At 43.5% G+C, this 22,615-nt stretch overlaps 1 long non-coding RNA gene across 1 annotated transcript; it reads left to right on the forward strand.

Annotated features, from left to right (window-relative positions):
* Window positions 1-12,417: 12,417 nt before the first annotated feature.
* LOC106722787 lies at window positions 12,418-17,619 on the forward strand. Its single transcript, XR_001358799.1, has 3 exons — window positions 12,418-12,456; window positions 17,181-17,265; window positions 17,359-17,619. It is a non-coding gene; the product is annotated as an uncharacterized LOC106722787 (long non-coding RNA).
* Window positions 17,620-22,615: the final 4,996 nt, after the last annotated feature.

The raw sequence follows: 22,615 nt of genomic DNA on the forward strand, positions 1-22,615 counted from the left end.
GCTATAAGATTTTGTTTACATATACCATGTCTTAATATAACCCAAGGACCCAGAGGTTTGGTTCAATGGTCAGACCACAGAACTGATCAATGAATAAATTATGGTCCTTTCCCTAATAATGACTCATCCTGAGGCTGCTATAAGTCACCTTTGTGACTAAGGAGTTTGTTAAGATTCAAGAGCAGCAAAGATGTGTGCAAGGCCAGTGCAAAGCCTAGTCCCATACTCAGATTAATTTTGCTACAGCACAAAATCTCAATCAAGATCCTGCCAGTCATTCATTGGTTTAGCATGGGCCACACAAAATTTGAGACTGAGGAGCAAGAGCAGAGCCAAAATAATGTTAAAATGTGGGTACTCTAAAATGATTGTTAAAAACCTCCAGAAAAGTATGCTAATTTGGTAATTTGCCTTGTAAATTGCTTTGAGATGGGTTTATAAAAAGTATTCTAAGTAAATGAGAGAGCATTCAGTTGTAAAACACATCCAAGGCAAGGTTATGCATGAAATATGGATGAACTTTACATTTAAATTCCAAATGTCATAATTCTAACATTATTCATCCTCGTCATGCACCCGTCTGCAGGGTACCCCCAGAGCCATGAATTTCTCCCTGCTGTTCCACTGCTTGGCTCAAGCAGTGCTGTGGGATAGCTCCTTATCTGCCCAGCCTGCCCTAATACTGGACCTCATAGCAGTAGAAGGAGACTCTCTGCAACACTAGGGCCATATGTAGACATGCAGGGGCATGCGATTGCAGCAGTACAAATTGCTGCAGTTCATGTCCTTACACATGCCCTTCAAACTGTCCTTGCCCACCTCCTCCCAGCTCTTCAGCCAGACAAAGCTGGAGACTCAGGCCAGCACCAGTGCTGGCCCCAGCAGTCTTACCTGGTAGCCTGGAGCAGCAGGGACATAGGTCAGGCAGCATGGAGGCCTGGCCAGCAGCCAGAGCATTGCCCTGGAAGGCACAGCCTCTGTGTGCACCAGTGCACACTTGTTAAGTGTGAATTGTGACATTTTTTTCTTGCTTTTTTTGGTTGTTTGTTTGGTTTTTTGCTACTTGGAAATCTCAGTAGCAAATTTTGGCCCCACACTGCCAATTTGCAGCATGGGGCACCTTTTAATGTTCACAGCATGTGCTTTGTGGCACCACAGCACCACAAAGAAGCTTGTTATGCCACAAACTGCACATGCCTGCATGTCTGAATGCAGCCTAGGTAGCTTTCCTTTGCATTATGAGAGAAGTTTAGGTCCCCCTTTCTGTACAATGGGGTCATCTGAAAAATCACTCACCTAGAGATAGCCTGGAATATCACCCTTTACCACCAGTGACCAGTAAGGAGACAAAACAAGAAAGGAATTTATCACATAGGAAAGAAGAATTACTCAGGAAAAAAAATTACCATAAGTTTTAGACAGTACAAAAAGATAAGTAAAATTCCTTACCCTCTCATCTGACTATGACCTGATCTTTTCAAAGAGTCCTGCCAGTATTTTCAGAGATCAGCCTCCTTCCTGATCCTGCCAGCCCTGACTGCTGGGGTCTTGGTCCTTCTCCAGGTTGAGTAAACCCAAAGATGCTGTCTGTCTCCAAGACAGTTTCCTAAATATGGTTTCTGTCTGTCTTATATTGACAGTTTCCTAAATATGTCCAAGGTACCTCACCAAATACCATCAAACTACTTATGAGAAATCAGGACAATGTGGATGTGGGTTCCTCCACCCACATCCACATTGTCCTGATTCCTTATGAGTAGCTTGGAGGTATTTAGTGAGGTAGCTTGGACTTATTTAGGAAGCCATCTTGGAGACAAACAGCATCTTTGGGTTTACCCAACCTGGAGAAGGATCAAGACCCCAGCAGTCAGGGCTGGCAGGATCAGCAAGGGGGCTGATCTCTGAAAATACTGTGTGGAGAACCCTGTAGGTGGGGAACCCACATCTACATTGTTCTAATTCCTCATGAGTCCCAGAATACTCTAGAAATTTCTTTTCTGTTAGGGGCAACTAGAATTCTTCTAGCTAAGGAGGGCTGCTTAATGCCTTTAGATGATCTGTCAGAGGCCACAAGGGTAGCCCCATTCCTTAGCAGGTACCCTGCCCCCTGATTGCCATCCTGGGACTGGAAGTCCTACCCCTAACTCCTGACCTTTCCACCAGAAGTCCCTCGCCTTGCCCCGAGAAGTACTCCTTTTGGGAGGGGGTGCTTGCCATCTTGGAACCGGAAAAAAAAAAAAAAAATCATATACTAAAAGTCAAACATTTTCTATAACCTATTTTAATTTTATTTCAAAAAATATTTTTGTCCTGATTTACATGTGTTTGTATAGTGTAGATAGAGGTGATTGCATAAACATTCAAAATAAAGTCTTATTCTTGTATATTGTGTGTAGGGGCTATGGCTTGGGGTGGGTGGGTGTTGGTGGGGTTGTGTTGGATTTGTCGGGGTGTGTGTAGTGGGTTGTGAAGGGACGTGGGTGGGTGGGTGTGAGGTTTGTGGGAGGGGTTGTGAAGGGGTACAGGGGCTGGTGTGGAGTTTATGGGTGAGCTGTAGTGGGTGTGACCCTCCTCTATGGTGCACAGTCCCTGCCACCAGTGGCAGCAGCAGCAACAGGTGAGCCATCGGGATGTTCATGGCCCATGGCAGGCAGAGACCCTCAGTGACACGTGGCTCCAGCTGACTCCTGAGAGTTGCACATAGTGGTATGGAGTTGTCCTCTTCTGGTCCACTGATGTGCACCTTTGGGCTGAACCAGGCTGGCCCAGGGCTAACACATAGTGGTCCTGACACTACAGATGGGAGCTGCATGCCATCAGGCTGGGCTGGGACAGCTGTTTCTCCATGTGGGGCATCCAGCAAGGAGTCACATGTGGAGGCATACAGCCAGCCCAGCCCAATGGTGTGAGACTCCCCTCAGCTCCTAGTCTGTGTGCCATTGGGCCAGGTGGACTCCATGCTATGTATGGCTCTCAACTATCCTTCCAGGAGTCATGCACCATGGGGCCAGCTGGGCTGACTCCTTGCCAGCTCATCAGGCTCCTGGCACTGCAGCTGAAAGTGTGCATTTTTGGGCTGGGCCAGGCTGGCTCCATATCTTCACATGCGCTCCCCACTAGACTGCTGAAAGTCCCACATGGAGCCACAGAGCTGGCTTAGCCCAGCCTGATGGCACACAGCTCCCATCTGTAGTGCCAGGAACCCAACAGAGCAAGCCTGGTATGGTTTGAAGGTGCGAGGCAGTGAGCCCAGGCAACACTAACTTAGTACTGCCATGCACAGCTCCCAGGACTCAGTTGGAGCCACATGTCACAGGGAGCTTTGCCTGCCATGTGCCATGAGTACCCTAAGGGTCCCCCACATTTTGCTGCTGCCACCAGTGGTGAGGGCTGTGCAACATGGGTGTAGGCATGTTGTGGGGGGCACACTCGCCCACGAACCCCACATCCACCCATACACACCCACCCACAACTCCATCCGCCCTGCAGGCAGGTGCTTCCCTCCCCACTCACCAGCTGTCCAGTTGTGTGCCATTGCACTCAGTGCCTCCACATGGGGCACCCACCTGGAGTGCTGGGAGCCCCACAGCTCTGGAGGCACAAAGCCTGATCAGTCTGATGGTGCATTATGTCTGAAAGCCCATCTCCTGCCGGCTTTCAAAGGGGCAGCTGTGGGGCTGATAATAATTATTTTTTGGAGGGGCCCCACAGGTCAGATAGAATGGCCTGACAGACCAGATCCAGTCTGTGGGCTGTGTTTTACCTGTTCCTGCTCTAGCTAATGGGTCATTTTTCTCAGATGCCTTTGCTACTGTAGGGTTGTTTTTCCCATTACAAGCAGACAATACTTTGGGTGTCCTTCTCACAAATGGCCCCTTCTGTCTGTTATTTGAAGTGGCAATTGTACTTCACCTGGAAACATAAGGGCAAGAAATAAAAAATTTAAGTTTTTCTACTTTCGTTTTGAGGTATGTTTTCCTCAGTTCCTTTGATTTAAACCATATCCAAAAACATAAGAATAGATACACACACAGCCTAATGTAATCCATACAGTGATAAAAGTAACATAAATGGAAGCATAGCACTGTCTTTTTAATGAAGCCACACACATCCTATCAATGAAACAAACCCATGAAACCCTGCATAACACCATATGAACATACAAACATTTATTCAAGATTTGTGACATTCCTATTTGTGGTTCAGTTCCTATTCTTTGTTGTGAAATGTTTAACTCTGTGAAGCACCATTATCATGTAAACAAAAAAGTAGATATTTTCTAAAATACTGCAGTAGATGCATTTGCTGATATGGTCAAATTCTATCCATTTAAACGTCACCTGAACCAACAGCCCTAGCTCCTGAAACCAAAAATATTCAGAAAATGTCCAAAACAGCTCATGCACAGAATATACTTTTGAGAATCCTTGGAAAACGACAATGATAGCCATTTGAGAAGCAATACACTGTCAGTTTCTTAGTTTCATCTGATGGATTGTGCGTATATGATCCAAACAAATGATTTTTATTTTAGAAAATCATCTGCTCTGTGGCAGTTTGTCATAATGTCAGACTATATAAGCTGTCACAAAATACAAGGAAAAAAACCCTAAAGTTTCTTGTGTTTTAATAAGATACCTGCTTCCATTTCATGAAACCAATAGAGGCCAACCAGTCCCTCCTTTTATGTACTATACCTAAAACTACACAGAACAAAGCTAATCAAAACCTGCATTGTTTTATATCAGTTCACAAATATGGATGCCATCTAAAACAACTATCCTAAATCATCTAATTGCTGAACAAACTATTCTATCATTAATTTATTAAGCAATATGGTGACATAGAAACTACTTAAACCTTTCTTTAGACATCTTGAGAACGTATAGGACATTTCTGAAAAAAGCAAAACCAAAAAAGTATTTCCTGATATAGAGTCACATATTAACACACCTCTGGTGGAAATTAGTAATTCATTAGTTCTCCTCTTTCTAACAAATATTTCCTTAATTATATTAATGAAACCACACGTCAAAGCAGTGCCTGTTTCACTAATTAAAAAGCACATACTAAATAAGACATGGATTGCCTTTTTATTTTCATATTGCCCACTTGCTCCTCATGAGTCTTGGGAACGATAGACTTTGCAGTGCCCATACAGTTAAAAATTTGGAATTAAACATACTTATGGGAGAGTTACACAATCAAGGATTTCACAGAATGAATCTTGTCAAAAGTTCTCTTTTCCTCATATTAAAGGAGCTTCAACTGAAGGATCCTTTTTGACCTACAATATGCTCCCTTCACTTGGTGTCCCCCCCAGGTTAGACACCTATAGACAAAACTGAATATGAGAAATTCTACCCAATTTGAGGTAGACCAAGGCAACAATGGGAAGATAGCATAAAAACTGATTTGAATAGGTAAAGATGTGACAAGGTGAAAGTAGATTGTTGAAAATAGGAGGTGATGGAAAACTGTTGTTAAAGTGGTTATAGGCCCTTGAGGCCTGTAAAACCAGAGAGAATTCTGCCCAAAATCTTAATCTAAGGGTGCAAGGACATTTTTACTATCTAGGTACTTGATTTCACTACATTGTAAAAAATGGATTGGACACTTAACACACAATGCTGTTACACTGTAAATCACTAAACTCTAAAGTGAAATTATTTCTTGAAAAATATGTCTGTTCTCTTAGTCATTTTATTCTGAGGTAACTTTTCTCAATGTAAATTGGATCCTCTCCACCCTTCTCACCAAGTGAAGAGGTGCTGTAACAATGGGTCACAGTTAGGTTGAGAGTACTGGTTCTATGTTTGTTCCTTAACAAAAAGTGACTAAATTATGGGATGAATGTCACTGTAAAACTGTCAATGGACAATTCTACATGTGTGCTTTACTGAGCAGTGGTAGATAAGACTTTCTTCGAACAGCTAGTGGAAGTTTCCCAATCACAAACCTCCGTCCTCATGGGGGACTTCAATCACCCTGACATCTGCTGGGAAGGCAATACAGCAGTGTGTAGCCAATCCAGGAAGTTTTTGAAGAGTGTTGGGGACAACTTCCTGGTGCAAGTGCTGGAGGCCATGATTTTCTTGACATGCTGCTCACAAACAGGGATGAATTGGTAGGGAATGTAGTAGTGAATAGCAGTGACCACAAGATGATTGAGTTCAGGATCCTAATGAAAGGAAGGATGGAAAGCAGCAAGGTAAGGACCTGAGACTTCAGAAAAGCAGACTTTGACTCACTCAGAGAACTCATGCGAAGGATCCTCTGGGAAGCCAGTCTGAGGGGAAGAGGAGTCAAGGAGAGATGGCTATACTTTAAAGAAATCTTACTGATAGTGCAGGAACAAAGCATCCTGATGCACAGAAACACAAGCAAGTATGGCAGAAGACCAGCTTGGGTTAGCAGGGAACTCTTCAGTAAACTAAGTCACAAAAAGGAAATGATAAGAAGTGTAAACTTGGACAAATAACTAGGGAGAAGTATAAGAGCATTACTCATGCATGTGGGGATGAAGTCAGGAAAGGCAAAGTGCAACTGGAGTTGCACCTAGCAAGAGATGTGAAGGGTAACAAGAAGGGTTTCTACAAGTATGTTGGTAGCAAGAGGAGGATCAGGGAAAGTGTGGGTCCCTTACTGAATGGGGGGAAATCTTGTGACTGAGGATGCAGAAAAGGATGATGTGCTTAATGCCTTTTTTGCCTCAGTCTTCACAAGCAAAATCAGCTCCCAGACTACCACACCAAGCATCACAGTTTGGGGAGGAGGTGAGCAGCCATCAGTGCGGAAAGACCAGGGTAGGGACTATTTTGAAAAGCTGGACATATACAAGTCAATGGGACCAGATAGGATGAACCCATGGGTGCTGAGGGAGTTGGCAGATGTGATTACAGAGCCACTGACCATAATCTTTGAAAACTCATGGCTATCAGGAGAGATCCCAGTTGATTGGAGGTCAAACATAGTGCTGTATTTAATAAAAGGGAAAGGGAGGATCCAGCAAACTACACACTAGTCAGCCTCACCTCAGTCCCTAGAAAAATCTTGAAGCAGATCCTCAAGGAATCAATTTGTAGGCACTTAGAGGAGAAAATGATGATTAGGAACAGTCAGCATGGGTTCACCACCGGCAAGTCATACCTGACCAACCTTATTGCCTTCTATGATGAGATGACTGGGTCTGTGGACATGGAGAGACCAGTGGATGTGATATACCTTGATTTTAGCAAGGTTTTTGATATGGTCTCTGACAATATTCTCGCAAGCAATCCAAGGAAATATTGGCTGGAGGAATGGACTGTAAAGAAGATAGAAAACTGGCTGGATTGTCAGGATTAAGGGCATGAATGACTCATGCCTCCTGTGGTTGGGGGGGTGGGACATAGCAACCACCCATAGGCGGTGACAGCACCAGGGGCGTGGCAGCAGCAAGCAGGAATTGCCCACAGACAGCCACAGTGACATCTGCGGTAAGGGCAGGCCGAGTGGGGACTGCTCACACGCAGCCGCAGAGGTGTTGGCAGGGGGGGGGGGGAGGGGGGGGCAGGTGGCAAGCGGTGACCACCCACAAATGCTGGCAGCAGCAGCAGCAATCTCAGGCAGGGTGCATGCCCTCCCATGCCCCCCTTATGTATCGCCTATGCTTAAGAATGGGGGAGGAGAAGTGATCAATAGCTTGAGGTCTAATTGGCAGCTAGTATCAAGTGGAGTGCCCCAGGGGTCACTCCTGGGACTAGTTTCATTCAATATCTTCATTAATGATCTGGAAGATGGGATGGAATGTACCCTCAGCAAGTTTGTACATAACACCAAGATGCAGGGAGTAGAAGATACCCAGGAGGATAGGGCTAGGATTCAGAGTGACCTAGATAAATTTGAGGATTGGGCTAAAAGGAATCTTGTGTGGTTCAACAAGGACAAGTGCAAAGTTCTGCACCTAGGACAGAACAATCCCATGCACCGGTACAGGCTGGGGGCTGACTGGCTAGGCAGCAACTCTTCAGAAAAGGACCTGGGGGTTACAGTGGACAATAAACTGAATATGAGCCAACAGTGTGCCTTTGTTTCAAAGAAAGCCAAAGGCATACTGAGGTGCATTGATAGGTGTGTTAGTGGGGTTTCTTGTGGCTCTTGTTTTTCTTCAGGCATTCACAACACATCAGAGATTATAGTAAATGAAGACAATGTTCTCAGCCCCAGGCATTTTTCAATACCAGTATCAGAATCAAGGTGGGAGGAGCAGAAAGGATCTTCTTGCCTGAAGCAGGACTTCTGATATGTTTCCTGGAATTCTTCCTTTAGTTACTACTAGAAGTTTAGATTTTGTAATTATACTTGCCTTGAGGATTTAAAGGAACATAGGAAAAAATAAAGCATGGTTTAACCTAAGTCTGTGACTATGCAATATTGTTTTGGGGTAGAGCTAATATTGAACAAAGTGGGTTAGAATCCTAGTGGGAGGAAAGGGGTGTGTAAAATGCTTTTGAATTAATTTTATTGAAGTCAATTGAAATACACCTTTTTATGAAGGTTTTTCTTCAAGAATAAAAAATCATTCACAGACTGGATTGCGTTAAGTGTGGTTTAAACAGGGACTATGGATTCTTATCCCAATACCTGGGTTAACTTTGGTGAGTCCTTTGTTTCAATGGGTCTCCTGCTTGTTTGCCTGTCTCCTCCAGCATTGTTCCCTCTCCCCATATCTCTATTTCTCCCAACCTTTCTTGTTTTTTGGATTCTAAATTTTCTCTTCTTTTTATACTCTGCTTTCTTCATGTTCTTTCACAGTATTGATGAAGCAAGCTTCAGCTGATGAAAACTTGTGCTATATTTAGAGAGAGAAAGAGAGAGAGAGTCATAGAGAAGTAGGGCTGAAAGGGACCTTCAGAGGTCATCTAATGCTACCCCGTGCCTGAGGCAGGATTATCCAAACCATGCCATACAACCATAATCTAAACTCTACATAAGACACCCTCAAGCCTGACACAACATAGACCTAGCACCCTAACCTGCTACAGATGAAGCAGGGAAACCATAGCAGCCAATATAAACTGTTGTCAATATGTGCTCAAGAGGTCCCAAGTAGAGGGCCATGCTCCCCTGTACAGAGGGAGGCAAAAAAAACCCCAAAAAACAAACCCAAACAATCTCATAGTCTGTACCAATCTGATCATGGGGTAAAATTTCTTCCTGCCACCAAATATGGCAGTCAATCTGACCCTGGGCAGAGGGACAAGACCCTCTAGCCAGGTGTCTCCAACTTGGCTCCTAGCAGAAGAATTGGTGCACCTCAGTTGAAGTAGCTGTAGCCAACACCCAATGCCTCTAGGGGAAGATTAAAAACACCCCAAAACATATAGCAAAAAAAGGAGGGTGGGGAACAGGACCAACCAGTGAAACCCAGAAGCATGGGAAATACCCCTGGTAGAAAATAGGGATAGTTACACCAAGATCATCTCCAACCACTGGCTCTGGTTAGAACCTCTTCTTGAATACCTCCAGAGATGTCCACAACTTCCCTAGGCAGTCTTTTCTTCTGACTCACCAGTCTAACAGTGAAGACAGTTTTTTTCTGGATATCCAATCTAAATTTACTTTGCTGCAACTTCAAGCCTTTGATCTGTCCTACTCTACAGCAAGGGAGAAAAGGCTGTCCTCTTCTTTATGGTAGCCCATCAAGTATTTGAAGACTGATATCATATCCTGCCTTTTCTGCAAGCTGAACATACCTAGCTCCTTCAGCCTCTCCTTGTGTGATTTGCCTTCCAAGCCCTTGATCATTTTTGTTGCCCACCTGTGGACCCTCTCAAACTTCTCCACATCCTTTTTAAAATATAGACCCCAGAACTGCACACAGTACTCCAGATGATGCCTAACCAGTGCTGAATAGAGGCACTATCATTTCCCATGTCTTGCACCTAATACTTTTTTGATTCATCCCAAAACCACATTTGCCTTTTGTGCAGCTGCACTATACTGTACATTTATAATCAGTCTGCGTTTTACCAAGACTCCCAAGTCTTTTCCATAGAGCTGCCATCCATCCAAGTATCCTCCATTTTGTATTTGTGTTTTTTATTATTCCTTCTGAGGTGCAGCACCTTGCATTTGTCTGCATTGAACTTTATCCTGTTAGCCCTAGCCAGCTTTCCAAGCTGTCAAGATTGTTCTGAATTGCACTTGCATCTTCCAATGTGTCCACAGTTCTTCACAGTGTCATGTCATTCACAGACTTCATCAAGAATCTTTCTATGCCAGAATCCAAACTAATAATAAGCACATTGAACTGGATGAGGCCAGGGACAGAGCCCTGTAGGACTTCACTCAAAACCTCCTGACATCTTGACATGGACCTTTTAATAATTACCCTTTGGTTGTAGCTATTGAGCCAGTTATCTGTACAGTTTGTAGTGGTTTTATCCAGCCTACATTTCTCTGATTTATTTATAAGAAGGTTGTGTGGGACCTTATCAAATCCTTGCTGAAGTCTAGATGCATGATATCCACAGTATTTCCTTTACTGCCCTTAGGTGAGATTAACTGGTCTGTAGTTCCTCAGGGCCCTCTTTCTTGCTTTTTTTTACAGGAACACTACACTGGCCCTTCTCCAGTCCTCTGTTATGTGGTCTGTCTTCCATGACTTCATGTAGATCATTGCTAAGGGCTCCGAAATCTCCTCTGTCAATTACTTCAGGACCCTGGAAGGAAACTCATCTAGACCTGCTGACTTGAATTCATTCTTTCCTTCACAGATAACCCAGTGTACCTGGGAGTAACTATGGATAGGAGCCTTACTTACAGAGAACACCTACTGAAAACATCTAAGAAGGTTAACTCTTGCATTGGTGCTGTAAGATGACTGGCAGGAACAACCTGGGGGAGCCAATTTCACCACTCTAAGGACAAGAACTCTTGTAGTTGTATACACACCTGCTGACTACTTCTTTCAAGCATGGGGACACAGTAGCCACTCCACCAGAGTGGATGTAATCCAGAACTCAGCAATGAGAATAGTAGCAGGGTGTGTAACATATATGCCTATCGACATACTGCCAATACTATCAAGAACAGGACCTCCCCAACTAAGAAGATAGAAGGCAACTCTTGTCCTTGCTCAGAGCTCCCAACAAAACCAGGAGCACCTGCTTCATGAAGTCTTGAAGCAACCAGTACATAAGTGACTAAAATTGAGAAACTCATTTAGACAGGAGGCACAGGTATTGCTGCAACAGTGGAGGTGGGAGCAACATCCTATGAGTGCTTGAACAACACCACAGAAAGTGGAATGAGACTGATTCTCATATCAAGCGCTCAAGCACTTCATAAGCAACCCAACACCCTACCTACCTGGGTATAAGTTTCCCTGCAATTTATGGATTAAACTAAACAGGAGTCACTCTGGAGCTGGACACTTTAATGGCACCCTGTATAAGATTAGTTTAAAGGACAGTCCAATATGTGAATGTGGTGATGCACCATAGACTGCTGACATTCTCCTCACATGTGAGCACCCATGCACCCAGGAAGAGAACCTGGCAAACATCAATGATAAAACAGTTGTGTGGCTCTTCCACATCAATGATGTGTAGAGGGAGAAATAAAGTATACTAGAGAATAAGGGAATTCAGACCCAACAAAATGAATGTTACCTTCACCCTCAGCTTTCCCCCTTCCTGATCCAGATAATCCCTATTAGGTGTCTGGAAGCTTAATTTTTTTTGTGAAGATTGAGGCAAAGTAGCTGTTGAATAGCTATGCCTTCTTTTTGTCTTCTGTTAGGAGTTCCCCCTGGCTTGTTAACAAAGGATCCACAACTTTCTTGGTCCTTCTTTTCTGGCCAACATGATTATAGAACTTCTTCTTGTTGCCTTTAACCTCCTTTGCCAAGTGCAGCTTGTTCTTTATCTTGGCCTTCCTCATTTTGTCCCTGAAGCTTCTTGTTATTACCTGGTGACCCATTCTTCCATTGCCTGTATACTTTCCTTTTTAGAAGCTCCTTGTGCAGCCACACTGGTCACTTGCTATTTTTTTTTTTTTTTTGTGCTTTCATCCTGTCAGAAGTTTCTTCTTTTACATATAGAATACACACGCACACACTTTGGTTAGTCTATAGGGTGAAAATCTATCCTGCCTTCTACTTGACTTCAAACTAATACAGCTAACCACCTCTCCCATTTCCTGTTCCATCCTATGTATTTATTCATAGTTTGCAGGCTTTGGGGGCAGGGGGGTGCAATTTTAAGGGTTCTTTATAGATTTGTGTAATGCTAAGTGTGTCAGGGCACTGTGGATGCCTGCCACTTTAAGGGCTGAGCCAAGCAGCCAGATGGTGCTTAAATGTGGCAGCCATTTTAGATCCATGGCTGCATATATAAACAGAGCAGTTCACTACTGTCAAGCCAGGCAGTAACATTGCTTGGTTACTAGGCTGAATTCAACATCCTGGAGGTAAGAACAGGAGCTGCAGGGGATGGTTTGAAGGCTCCTGGTCCTGGGCATGACCTAAAACTGCACCTTGCCAGGAGTGGGTGGCCTGGTGGGGCTCTCAGTGGCACGGGAGCCCCCAGGAAATGCCAAGCCAGTTATCACCCCGGGGAAAGGCGGGTAGGGGTGACTTAACCCCAGCCCTCACCTTCCTGTACAGCTTGGGGTGGGTCATTTAGCATCAGAGCGGGGTAGGCCAGGTAAGCTTTGGGAAGTGCCTGAGCCTGCTGGGGTACTGACCCCACAAGGCCAGGCATGCTTCCAGAAGCCCCTGAGCTGGGAATGGGTGACCCCAATCTCTGAATGCAGGCAGTAGGTATAAACCTAATTGAGGGATTTGACTGGTCAATGCTGGGGCCAGGACTGGCAGGGTCAAAATGTCCAGGGGCCCACCACGAGGGATGCCCATGATAAGCAAATAAGTTTGGGGTCCTGACTGGCCTGAGATGGGACCAAGGCTTATATGGAAGCCAAAGGTCCCATGAGTGGGGCCACACCTAATGAACAAAGGGGACAGTTAAGCCAACTGCCTGAGATGCCATCTGTGAGGCTTGGGCTCCAGTATAGGGGTAGAACAGAGCCACAGATAGCCACCCTGCCCACAAAATTGGGCATACAATGGGCAGCCTCCCACCTTAATTAACAACCTAATTACAACAAGGCATGGAAGGTGAAACAGGTGGGTGGCATGCCCAGAGGCAGGTGGGAAACTAGCTCTGTGGCTAGTCAGGGACCCCTACTTTGCCACACTAAGCAAAATAAAGGAGTTAACTCATTTGGATGCCATAGCATTAAAACTAATAAATAATATTTAACAATGGGCTGGTGTAATGTGGCATAGAACCACTGTAGTCAATGGATATATACTACATAAGCTGAGGATTTGGCCTGAGACAATGGATATATAACTACAATTCTAGTTATGATAAGGGGAACTCTTAGAATTAGGTTTCTAGGGAAAATATTCACGTTTATGAGTTAAATGTTAACTTTTGTTATAATGTTAATTTAAAATTAATTTATTCACTATTAAGCTAATTTGCCAATATCTCCATGAAAAGCAAACACAAATGAGTGTAGAAGTGAATATGAAAAGATGTTCATAAAAAGTGTTAAATTACTCACCATATCTAATTATTTTGTACAGTGTGGCATTTAATCAATCTAGATGGAATGATGGAGTTCATAGTTAGAAAAAAGATAAATATTTCATAGTTTCTATGGGACCCTTCATTTTTCTTCTTTCTGAATGTTCTGCCATTGTATAATTCCATATAATCAGTTTATCACTATAATTAAAACACCAAAAGAAAGGTCTTTGAGATGGCTTAAATGCCCTAGAGAGAGCTCACATTTTACTTCCCTGAATCTGGAAGCTTCAATGTTAAAATTCAAAGATGTAAAATTATTTGAGGATGTATCATCTGAGCAATGTGGAAATTATCTTAGTTATCGCGCTTCCTGTTTTCACTTGTATAAAAATATGGGATTCTAAAAAGGAATGTACACAACATTTACCTGTAATGATCTATGACAAGAGAAATCAAAGAAGTCCTTGATAATTTGACTTCAGTGGAACCATGTTTTTTCCCACTGAGGCTTTCTCCATACTTTTACAGGGGAAATATGTAGTGCAGAAAAAAATCTAAAAGAAAATATCTCAATCATTTGAAAATCCCTCAAAGAGCATAAAGTTCAATGGTTCTAGAAAATGAAAAATGATCCTGGAATATAGTTACCTATTGAAACTAGGTTTAGGGTGTTTGATTTATTGTGAAGGTAAATTTTCAAAAATAATAATGTCAACTGATGACCAAAATTGTTCCTCAAAATGACATATATGAGGACAAAAGAAAAAAGCTCTATGGGAAGAAGCCTTAATGGCTAGAGTAATTTTCTTAATTGTACAGAACTAAATAATTTTTTCAGGAGCATAATTTTCTAAATTTAATTTGTTATAGCAGAAGAAAAATATATCTTTTTTTTTTTTCTTTTCCTGCTTTAAGGGGCACTGTGAGCTCATGTGGATAATGTCTATAAAATATTCAGAACAATCATGCTTAAATAAGTTTTTTCAAGTTGAAAAGTATATACCAATTGTTTCCAAATTTTATATCTTTACCAGACCTTCACATAATTTAATTCAGTATTAACAATGATGTAACACCCATGGAGCTGATGAATTGGCCCAAGATATGTTGAAGAAAAAAATCTGTCCTAAAAACTTTAAAGTAGAAATATTATAACTGATGCAGCTAATATTAAATGTGTTACAGTGAAAAAATAAATAAAAGTTAAATGTACATTATAGCACTTGCATAATTAATGATTAAGCATGCTGGGGCACCTATATCATATTATTTCACTGTTTTGGGGTTCAACATAAAACATGAAATAGGAAAACCTGAAAATATATAAAAATCTATGCCAAAATGTTTAATCTTAGGGCCTTGTTAGACCTTGTCTACATGTTTATCTGACTACAAATTTGTATGGAGTCAGCTAAGTTTACATGGAAATTGAACACTGATTCTGGCTACAAGTGAACACAACTATCTTGTTGTGGTTTGCATTCAATTGATTGGGGAATTATATTGTAAACAGGGGATGAGTTATTTTTATCCGTTATTGAAGTCAAAACCTGTAACAGTGCATATATATATTGTGTTTGAAACGCTATAAATTTTGTAGTGGTATAAAGAGTACACCAACTGCTTAAATACACATTTCTGGATCTTCAGTTTCCACAGTACTTGCACCATTTTTTTTATTGTTGTTATTTACCAGCTTATCAGTAGTTTATAAATATTTTTAAAGCTGAAAATGTGTGAAGTTAGATGTAATTCACAATATTTAGTTTCACCCTCTGTAGACTTTTATTATTCATAGCTTCCTAGTGGTACAGTAACTCAAAAGAATACAAACACAATTCATCCTACAAATAGAATAGGTCCTTTCCAAGTCATATAAAATTACACAGCTGCTTACTTTTTCTAAAATGGGAATGGGAAAATCAATTTTTGATTAAATGAGATCTGAACCACACCATTCACCAAAAATTAAACTTAATCCAGACCTGGAATATTTTTTTTTCCCCTGAGATTAGAAAAGATAGAGTTTACTGCATGTTAATGCATATTAAACATTTAATTTTTATTTTTAATTTTCACCAAGACCTTAATTACTGCTTCTAAATCAGTATGGAGACTGAAGTATCAAAATATTACCAGAGATATTATTTTATGGTATGCTTACTAAATTGGAAGAATTGGATAATTTATGAAAAAAGGTTTAAGACAGTTTCATATCCCTAATCAGTTCAAATGAAAGAGCTACTAGAAGAGGAGAAAAAAAGGGAAGCCATTTTGGGGACATACAGCTCCTACAGCATGCCCTGTGGGCAACTCATCTAATAGCAGCAATTGAGGAGACCAAATTTTCTTTATGCTGCTGTGTTTTAAATAACAAAAAGTTTTACAGCGTGGATCAGATTTGAAGCAATTAAGTAACTACAGCAATTTGTCACGGGAGGGCACCCAAAAAAGCAGAGTCCAGTTTAAAAATGTACATGTCCCCTGTAACAATGTAAACATAATAATGTAAACTCAACAATGTAACTTTTTCCCTGTAGCAAGAGTGTTTTTAGTTTCTCTTCTTTACGATGTGAAAAAGGAAATAAAACAGTCTTTGTCAGAGCAGGGCTCATTAGGAACTATCATTACCAATACTAGCATTAACAAAACATGAGCTACTTCTGTTGCACATTCCTCCTATCTCAAGACCAACCAAGTGGTAAAAAGAAAAATACGTTTATTTTGGGAAAAAGACCACATCTTAATCAAGAGATGAGATTAGCAATATCCACAAATATTTTTTTTAAAGTATTGGCTCTTCCTTCCTAGAGCTATCTGGAGCTTAACATGGTCATTCACAGGCCTCACAGCTTTTGCAAAGGCAAGGAATATTAGCAGATGCCTGCTTTCAAAGCAAAAAAAAAAAAAAAAATCCTGTTCAAAAGGTAAGTCTCTTGCAATAGCATCAATATTATATGAGTGAAAACTATGATCTGGCCTAGACCAGTTCCTTCCAAACTCACTGAAAGACTATTCTGCTCATTCTGAAGTCAATGCAAACCTTTCGGTTACTTCACTGAAACAGGATCAAATCCCAACAGACTGTTACCCAGGCATGCCCTTCCTATATATTGGGGGGGGGTTGCATTCACAGAAATAGTGTTTTTTCTACTTCCATTTAGAAAATGGGGCCTCTGTCATTGACTTCAGTGGCTTAGTTTGATTTTTTTGAACTATTTTTGTAGTGAAAATCAATAGTGATTTTAAAATACATATTGCAACTGAAGTGGACTGTTGCTATATATTAAGGTTAGATGAGCTTTCTTACAAAGCTAGACTTCCAAGATATACACAAGATATGCACCCTCTTTTTCCATTATAGGTCCTGCATTTCACTCCCCATGATCTCCCACTCCACAATACACTTTTCAGCTGGTTTTGTTTATACTTTCCTTCTGTTTTCTACCTTGAGCCATGGAAGAATTTGGGGCCAATGACTGGCATCCAGGTTGTAGCCATACTGGTCCAGAAGCAAAAAGAATCAGAACTGGTGGTAGAAGTGGTATCTTTTATTAGACCAACTACACGTTTGAAAAAAAAATATTTATTTGTAAGTTTTCAGGCACAGGCAGCTGTCAGCAGTAGGTCCTATGGGGCTTGTGCCCTTTCCGAGATGATGTCTTTTCTTCTGTTACAATGGGTAAGGGGACTTATATCACTCTTAACCCTTCCCTGTTGATAATAAAACTTTCCTGCCATGACTTTGATGGTAAGTATTCTGCTCTTATTACAGGGTTGTGTACACACTGTCCTCAATGGGAAGATGTTCACCATAATACAGAGAAGAAGAAAACATTTACTGATGTGAAAAATACTCAACAGAAAAATTGGGGCTCCACCATCCCCTGTACCCCTGCCTCGCACTACCTGACACCCATGATTCCTTCAGGATACTAATAAAAAATGAAACAGTGCAACAACACTAAATAAAAAAAGTCCAGTTTGGACCAAAATATAAACATGCAAAATAAAGTCCTGTTTTAACCACTGCCTGCAGCTCTTATGTTTAAACCTACATTAATTTTTATTTTTTTTCCCCCTGCATTCCAGTCATCACCACTGGACTGTCACTCCCTCTGACTAGCCTCCAGTGTGTCTCTTACCTGACTGTGGGGCTCCTCTTGGCCTCTAGCGTCAACTGTTGCTCAACCCTCCTTTGTCCCCCTGCTCCCTGGGGCTCTTCTACAACCTGCTTCTTGGCTGTTCTTCATACTCCTCCTTTCCATGGTATGCACACTCTCTCTTCTCCCTCCTGGGCTCCAGTGTCAGTCTTTTGTTTTTTTCTGGCCATGCCCCCTGGTCATTTCCTCCCTTGCTACTCTTTCCAGCATCTTTCCATCTCTCCCTGGCATGGGCAACTGGTGCCTCCCAAGTCTGTGGGGGCACCAGATCACCGACTGGAGAGGGGGAGTCCCCCAGCAGCCAATAGCTGAGCCAGTGGTGAAACTGATGAAACTGGAAGTGCACTTTCACTCGCATTTCTGGTTTCACAGCTGGCACTTGCAGGGGGTGCACAGCCCATCTCACATGCATCCCCTATGCATTAACAATTCTTCCTGTCTTGGGGCTGCTCCCCTGTCTCTCCCTGGCTCAAGGCTGCCAGCTTTGCTCCCTGGCTCAGGGCTCCTCCCCCCGTCTCTCCCCAGCTTGGGGCTGCCGGTATTGCTCCCCGGCATGGGGCTTCTCCTTGCGTCACTCCTTGGCTCGAGGCTGCTTTGGAATGATCTTCTGAGCAGGAATTTATTCTGTGGACCAATGACTGTGCATTTAGAAAAAGAAAGTTTCCAAACTATTATATTTGTGTAGATTGGAAATTCAGCAGAATAACTTAGTTCATCTGGAATAGCACTGACAGATGAGGAGAATTCCAGAAGTCCCTTTCATTGAAAAAACAGAGTTCAACTATATGAATTCAGTATATAAGGTAGGAGTAATTCAGTAGATAAGTTAGGGAAAGGTTGAGAAGTCAATCAGGTTCTGTATGCATAGGGACTGCAGGTATCACCAGGGAACAACTTCAGTTTGAAAAGGTTCACTGGTTGCTCAGCTTTGCCTAATGTATTCTACTTCAGATTATGAATAGAACAATTACATATTAAATTGCTAGAACCATAAGCATCAATTGTACCTTTGGGGACTTTTATTGGACATCAAAAGATCAGAGTAGACATCCTTGAGTAAAGCTCATCCTTTTCCATATCTGATTTAATTTAGCTCAATTTTGGTTCCCCCTCACCCCCCACACAAGTCCTGAAGTCATAGATACTTTCTAGTATAAAGAAAGGACATAAAGAAAAAAAAATGATCTCACAACTCCCTATGATAGTATTAATCAGGTTGCACAGACACAGATACTTAGGAGTGAAGATACAGAGAAATCCATGTGAAGGAAAAAAACCCGCATAATTCAATTGATAATTCTGGGTTTTGGGGGCTTTTTTTATACTCCTCCATTATCTTTCAGGGCTACTCATGTGTAAATACTCAAGATGGATATACATTTGCAATTTTTTTTAATGTTATATTTGTTCCTTTTTAAGTACTGTATTTTCTTGTATACTGTGGCAGGGCAGTGTTGGTGCCTGCCACTTTAAGGGCTGGAGCAGACAGCAGCCAGGTGCTTGAGTACAGCAGCCATTTTGAGACCCACAATATATATAGGGTGAAGCAGAAGTTTGTGGCTGGTAGCTCTGTGAGAGACATCAGCTGGTGGAGCTGAGGCTCAGGAACAGCTGGGAGGTTTATGGGTTGGGGATATGGGGATGGAGGAGGCTCCTGGTCCTGGGTATGATCTAAAACTGTACCCTGCTGGGGATGGGTGGCCTGGTGGGGCTCCTGGTGGCGTTTCATAACCCTAGCTCCCACAACCAGGTGTAACCCCATAGTAGGGTCTGAGAAGGCGGACCAATGTAAGAGAATATGGACTGCTTGCTCAGAAGCATGACTTGAAGCAGTCAAGGGTCCTGACCCCTTGACTGGTCGATGCTGGGGCCAGGACCAGAAGAGTCAAAAGGGCCAGGGGGCCACCATGAGGGAAACCCAGAGCCAAGGGCCTGAGGTTCCAACTGGCCTTGAAGGTAAGGCCAGAGCCTCTGTGGCCAAAGATGGAGATGGAGAGATGCTGGAAAACTAGACTTATTGGGGGAAGGGGAGGATGAGGTTGGAGGGAGCCTCGGAACACTAAACCAAGAGTTGCCTACAAGAACAGCCTAGCCAAGACTGATGACGAGCACAAGAAATACCCAGGTGAGAGACCCAGATAGTCCTGGGATTAGCAGGGTGGTACATACACCTTCAGGAGGCCTTAAATGCCTATACACTAATGCTCATAGTATGGAGAACAAGCAGGAGGAACTTGCCCTCCTACTAGCTAACACAAGCCCAGACATAGTGGGACTCAGCAAAACGTGGTGGGATCCAACGCATGACTAGGCAGCGAACATCAAGGGCTATAGGCTGAACAGGAGGAATAGAACAGGGAGGAAAGGCAGGGGTCTGGTGCTCTATGTCAAAGAACAATTCACATCCTCAACGAGCAGCACTGGGTCAGAGGAGGGGCAGACTGAAGTGCTCTGGGTCAGAATACAAGGGGGTTGGGGGGAAAGGGACATAACAGTGGGAGTCTACTACAGACCACCCAACCAGGGAGAAGAGCTAGACAGGGAATTCTCAGGTCAGCTCGTAGAGGCAGTTAAGTCAAAGGATGTGGTCATCATGGGTGACCTAAACTATCTGGACATTTGCTGGCAAGAGCAGTCAGACAGGTCTGCTCTGCTCACGTAGGTTCCGACAGGTCTGACTGCTCACGTAGGTTCCTAGCCATGTTACAGGACCTCCATCTAACCCAGGAGGTACGCAGTCCCACCAGGGGAAATGCCTTGTTAGACCTGGTCCTGGCCACAAGCGACAACCTGGTGAGGGGACTGCGGGTGCTCGATCACCTGGGCGAAAGCAATCATCGCCTATTTGATTTCACTATCCAGCGCAGGGTGGCAAAGGTCTGCAGCAAGACAGCAGCCCTAGACTTCAGGAGGGTGGATTTCATTGAGCTAAGGAGACTAGTCAGGGAGGCACTGAGGTCCCGGAGGGGTGGGGAGTTGGGAGTCCAAGAAGAGTTCCTGAAGGAGACGATCCTCCAAGCCCAAAGAGTAGCAATCCCAGCACGGATCAAAGGGGGCAAGAGTGCTCAAAAGCCCCCGTGGCTCACCAAAAGCATCCAGGAATGTCTCAAAGCTAAGAAGGAGGCATACACCCAATGGAAGGGAGGGGCCATCACCAGGGAGGACTATACCTCCATTGCTCAGTATTGTAGGGGGGCTGTTAGGAAGGCCAAGATGGAGATGGAACTGGGACTAGCAACCCAGATCAAGGATAACAAGAAATCCTTTTTTAAATAAATAGGGGCTAAAAAGAAGGTTCCGGGTAATGTGGGGCCTCTGCAGGACACACTTGGAAATCTGGTGGTCTCACCAGATGACAAAGCTAACCTATTTAACAATTTCTTTGCCTCCATTTTTCTAAGCAGGGACCAGGTCATCCCCCCCCCACCAGGATCCCCAATGGTCCCAAGGGAGGCATGGCCAGGCCCAGGGTCAGAGAGGACCTAGTCAGGGAACTTCTGGTGGGACTGGACATGTTCAAATCAGCAGGACCTGATGATCTCCACACCAGAGTGCTGAGGGAATTATCAGAGGTCATTGCAGGACCCCTGGCACAGCTTTAAGAGCACTTGTGGTGCTCTGGTGAGGTGCCAGAGGACTGGAAAAGGGCCAGTGTGGTACCCACTTCCAAAAAAGGGAGGACAGAGGACCCAGGAAATTATAGGCCTGTTAGTCTTACCTCAGTCCTGGGAAAGCTCTTTGAGAAAATTATCCAGGTGCACATCTGCGAGGGGCAAGCAGGGGAGTGTATGCTTAGGGGCAACCAACATGGGTTCATTAGAGGCAGGTCCTGTCAGACCAACCTGGTGGCCTTCTATGACCAGGTCACAAAATCCTTGGACGCAGGTGTCACGGTGGACGTAGTCTTTCTGGACTTTAGGAAGGCCTTCAACACTGCCTCTCACCCCATTCTCATTAAAAAATTAGGAGATTGTGGTGTTGATGCCTACACAGTCAAATGGGTTGCCAAATGGCTGGAGGGCTGCACCCAGAGAGTGGTGGTGGACGGGTCATTTTTGACCTGGAGGGATGTGGGCAGTGGGGTCCCCCAGGGCTCGGTCCTCAGACCCACACTGTTCAACATTTTCATCAGCACTACTGGGAATAACAAGGAATAATGGCCATAAGTTGATAGAGAGTAGATTCAGACCAGACATCAGGAGGCGCTACTTCACAGTCAGGGCAGCTAGGATCTGGAACCAACTTCCAAGGGAAGTGGTGCTCGCTTCTACCGTGGGGGTCTTCAAAAGGAGGTTACATAGACACCTTGCCGGGATCATTTGACCCCAGCATTCTTTCCTGCCCATGGCAGGGGGTCGGACTTGATGATCTGCTCAGGTCCCTTCCGACCCTACCAACTATGAAACTATGAACTATGATATTCAAGTCTTCAACCAATGAATTTTACATTTCTCCAGGGTCAAGAGCCATTAACAAAATCATTTGCAATCTGACACTTGACAGATGAAGGTTTAGAAAGTAGGTTCTTCCTAACATTGTTTGGGCCAAAGTCAGAGTACTGCATCCAGTTCTGGGTGCCGCACTTCAGGAGGGATGTGGACAACATGGAGAGTGTCCAGAGGAGGGCCACTCACATGATCAGGGGGCAGCAAGGCAGGCCCCTACGAGGAAAGGCTACGGGACCTGAATCTGTTCAGCCTTCACAAGAGAAGACTGAGAGGGGATCTGGTGGCTGTCTATAAACTGGCCAAGGGGGACCAGCAGGCAATGGGAGAGTCCCTGTCCCCCCAAGCAGTACCAGGAGTAACAAGGAATAATGGCCATAAGTTGATGGAGAGTAAATTCAGGCTAGATATCAGGAGAGACTAG

The sequence above is a fragment of the Alligator sinensis genome, unplaced genomic scaffold (assembly GCF_000455745.1).
Source record: "Alligator sinensis unplaced genomic scaffold, ASM45574v1 scaffold530_1, whole genome shotgun sequence".
Lineage (NCBI taxonomy): Eukaryota > Metazoa > Chordata > Crocodylia > Alligatoridae > Alligator > Alligator sinensis.